Below are 4390 nucleotides of genomic sequence, written 5' to 3'. Positions count from 1 at the left end.
CTGTTTTAGCACTGTATCAACATGGTGTCTCATGGTAGATTACGCTATCGCTCATGAATGCAGAAGTAATCATATCTTAATATAGGCGGTCTTGTGCATCTCCACGTTTCAAAATTGGCCAACATCATCCCAACAGAGAATGCACACAGATCTGAGCTGAAAACCTTTTACAAATGTATCACATAGAATAGAATAGAATAGAATAGAATAGAATAGAATAGAATAGAATAGAATAGAATAGAATAGAATAGAATAGAATAGAATAGAATAGAATAGAATAGAATGTCTTTATTGTCATTGCATTTAAGTACAATGAGATTCATAGAGCCACTCCAGCAAAGTGCATCAACACATACAATATAAAAAATCCATTTACAACACATTAATTGCAGATTTACACCCTCCACACACACACACCCACACCCACACACACCCACACATAAATGCTATCGTACAGTAGTATATCACCCGGCTTTGTGTAGCCTCGATATGTCTAGATAGCCTAGATATGTCTAACTTGCTCCGTAGGATACCCCACAAGGCTAAAGTTCCTGGGCTTATGGCCCATAGTATACAAGGGGCTAATGCAACCCAACGACCCAGCCCTCAGGTCTTGTAGAACACAACATGATATAACCCAACGCCCCAGCCACCAGGTCATGTAGAACACAACATGATATAACCCAACGCCCCAGCCACCAGGTCCTGTAGAACACAACACAATATAACCCAACAACCCAGCCCTCAGGTCCTGCAGGTCCTACAATATAGCAGTCTGCTAGTCTCTCTGGGCCAGCACAGCACACAACAACACGTAACATCAACAACAGCTAATTCACAATAATTCCCAAAAGTCCACCGACTGGACACTTCAGCATTGCTAAGCTATTGTCACCTTTTCACTGGCCATTCTGAACCCCACATACAACAAAGTGCAAGAATCACTAATAAAATCCTCTGGTTGGGATGTCTTGTTACGAGTCAGCAGGTATGAAGTGTGTGTGCATTGATAACCAGTCTTAAAAAAAGAGCAACTAAGATAACAGTGAGTGAGGAACTGAAACTCACAGCCGTTTTCATTTTTTGCTTCTTTAGGAGTAACGGTCTCATCAAGAGGTTTTTTTTTTTGGCTGACAAAAGCTTTTTTTTCCTGGTCATCATAGCGCTATCACTTACACTTCTTCCAACAGTTCATCTCACTCATCAATCACTGCTTCTGAATAATAGGCATCTGATTTGGTTCAGTGTCTAATACGTAAAACGTATGATACTCAACTAATGGCACTCATGCAGAGTCTGACTGAAACTTTTCCAATCGTATGCAATTCTATGCAGTTCTTCCAATGAGGTGCCTTTAAGTTTGATATTACAATAACAGATACTTTATACTTTACATGCATTTAGCCTGGCACACTGTAACTACTGCTTTGTTAATAATATAAAGATCCACAAGTTGTCAATTCCTTTGTCAGAGTGAGTGGAAAAGAGTAAGGTTTTGCAAAAAGGGATCCAGAAAAGAGAGCCCCCTGCTCCACTGCTCCATCACAGAGCCAGCAGGTTATTACAGGCCTTGCACGCTCGGCTCAGTGTTTCCAAAACACCTGTAATTACAGAGGTGCGCCGGCGTTCTGAAGGGACCCGAGGAGCACAAGCAGCCTAATCATCAGGCGACATCGCAGGGCCTCCTCTGTCTGTCAGTCACCATGAACAACCACTGGAGTCTCCATCCATTACTTTTAATCTATACACACTCAATAGGCTACTACAACCTATACATTACCTTTAATCTACACTCTTAATAGGCTACTACTCCCCATCCATTACCTTTAATCTGTACACTCAATGGGCTATTCTCCATACATTACCTTTAATACACACTCAATATGCTACTGTTCTCCATACATCACCTTTAATCTATACACACTCAATAGGCTACTACTCCCCATCCATTACCTTTAATCTGTACACTCAATGGGTTATTCTCCATACATTACCTTTAATACACACTCAATATGCTACTATTCTCCATACATTACCTTTAATCTGTACACTCAATAGGCTACTAAACCATATGTTGATTTTAACAAGGAATACGCCAGCATGCAAGAGAAAAGTGGGTCTCTAGGTGGTGTTTCTCCTACACGTTTTCATAGCTGGTGTCGTGGTGCTGCGCTGTATGTTACTGCACTGTTACTACACTTACTCTGCTCTGCTATGACACATGAGTTTTGTGTTTTGTTATGTATTGAATGTAGTATTGAGCTATGAAGTGTTTTGCTGGGATTTCGTGCTCTTGTATGTTAGTGTGATCAGTGAGGTTGTTGATGTTTTGAGTCATGTTATGTTATGTCGTGTTGCGTTGTGTTGCATTGTGCTGTGTTGTGTTGTGTTGTGTTGTGCCGTGCCGTGCCGTGTTGTGCCGTGTTGTGTTGTGTTGTGTTGTGTTGTGTTGTGTTGTGTTGTGCCGTGCCGTGCCGTGCCGTGCCGTGCCGTGTTGTGCTGTGCTGTGTTGTGTTGTGTTGTGTTGTGTTGTGTTGTGTTGTGCTGCGCTGCGTAGCGTTGAGTTGTGTTGTACTGTACTGTACTGTGCTGTGGACAACATGAGCCTGCTGTCCCAAGCCTCCATGTTACATTACCACTCACAGTTTACACAACCTGCACATGTGAATGTGCAACAAATGGAAATGTGAACCAAGAACAAAGTCCGCTCACAACGGAATGCGTTATTTGTCCATTCAATCATTTTGTTGCTCATTGTTTTCAACATTTGTGTAAATAATTAGTTGATTTCTACAGTTGATTTCTACAGTTTTGAAGACCGCCCTCCCTCCCCACATTCCCCACCTGAGAAAGGGAGGGCTGTATTGTTTTAAAAGCTTAAAGCAGTTCAACGAAACAGTACTAAATGACAGGATTATGTCCACTTGAATGTCCCATATCTGGCTAACATAGTTTTTTTTTCTGCCAAGAAACCAGTGCTAAACCTCTCTACCAGAGATTTCAGGAAGTGTTGGTCAGCAAATTAATTAGGATAACAGCAAATTCTCCTCAAATCCTTTGCCATGTCAAAAAGAAAAGAAGAAAAAAAACGGTCTACAAGTAACCTATAATTGTTTTGTTTTCATTACTGTTACTTCCAGAGATTCCTTTTTGTGCACAATGAAAGAGTAGCCTGAGGGAGGTGTTAGCCGTGAGAAAAGCTATGTGAACTGTTGATGATAAGACATTTGATGAAACAGTGTTTAAGACGCTGGAAATCTGCCACGGGGCTGTCTTGTATGCTTGTTTGTTCTGTTGACTGTTTGTTTGAGGAAACCACATTATTGGCAGACAAGGCCCCCATCCATTACAGTAGAGTAGAGGGTGCAGGGCAACAGGATTGCTGACACACTGAAGTTAGTGGGACACAATAATGTGGGCTATTCAGCTACGCAGAAATTCACACGCCACAACAGCCAGTAATGCGGTACACTGCACCTAGTAGGTCCCCAGAGATGGCAAGCGCTGTCGATAAGCAGGCATGTGGCAGTAAACAATCACCTAACGATAAAGTTTTGCAGTGTGTTGCACATTGTATTGTACATTCTTTCTTTTTTTCTTAGAATTATTTGTAACAACTGCCGCGGGTGGCACAATGCGATATAGCCTACAGGTTAACATAACAACCTTTCTGATGTCGTTACTTTCTTAATATTATGTTACTTGTATCCGTCTCACGGTTTTGAGTCGCGTTGAACTCCTTGTTTGTTGGCTCCCCTTACCTTGAACTTTGGAGCCCTCAAAGTGAGTGTTTCCTTTGAAACATATCCGTGGCGTTAATTCAGAACTTAAGAGGACCCCTCTTCCATCCAGACACAATTATTGAAAAAAGAGACGTATTCAGGTGTCTAACAGGATGGTAAAGTCGATCCAGTAGTAACTTTGAATGGCCACTTCGGAGAATGCTCTCGATAACCTGCAGCGATAGCGCGTCAACTCGCTTCTGGTTTCTACAGGCAACCCTCACGCGGTGGGCGGGAGCTATGGCTGCGGCTTCCCACAGAAGGTTGATGGCAGTTTAGAAAAGGGAAAGGGAGGGGGACAGAACATTTCTCAGCGGGCCTACCCCAAAAAACGGCCAACAACTGTTCGCCACAAATGTCCATCTAGGCGACAGGGTCGTCTCTGACGCATGCGACTGTGTAAAGAGAAAATGTGAACATACCGGTACCCTAATGATCAATCTCTCCATAAGCCAACATTGATTTAGCAATTCAATCGAATTTGGGGTGCAGAAGTTGGGCTGTAACTGGATAGATAGGCTACTCTGCCTATTCTGCAACTAAACATTAAAATGTCACATAGCCTATTTAAGTAACAAATAAAATAGTCTTTGAATTAAAAGCCTTTG

General features: G+C 42.2%; 1 protein-coding gene across 1 annotated transcript in view; it reads right to left on the bottom strand.

Annotated features, from left to right (window-relative positions):
- Window positions 1-3967, bottom strand: part of LOC134069472 (A-kinase anchor protein 13) — a 140270-nt gene extending 136303 nt beyond the window's left edge. The window contains 1 exon segment of the mRNA XM_062525436.1: window positions 3762-3967. The gene's annotated coding sequence lies outside the window, so the exon portion shown is untranslated.
- Window positions 3968-4390: the final 423 nt, after the last annotated feature.

This window comes from Sardina pilchardus, chromosome 21, assembly GCF_963854185.1.
Source record: "Sardina pilchardus chromosome 21, fSarPil1.1, whole genome shotgun sequence".
NCBI classification, from domain to species: domain Eukaryota; kingdom Metazoa; phylum Chordata; class Actinopteri; order Clupeiformes; family Clupeidae; genus Sardina; species Sardina pilchardus.
Note: the sequence above shows the minus strand (reverse complement) of the source record. Positions and strands in the feature narration are given on the sequence as shown.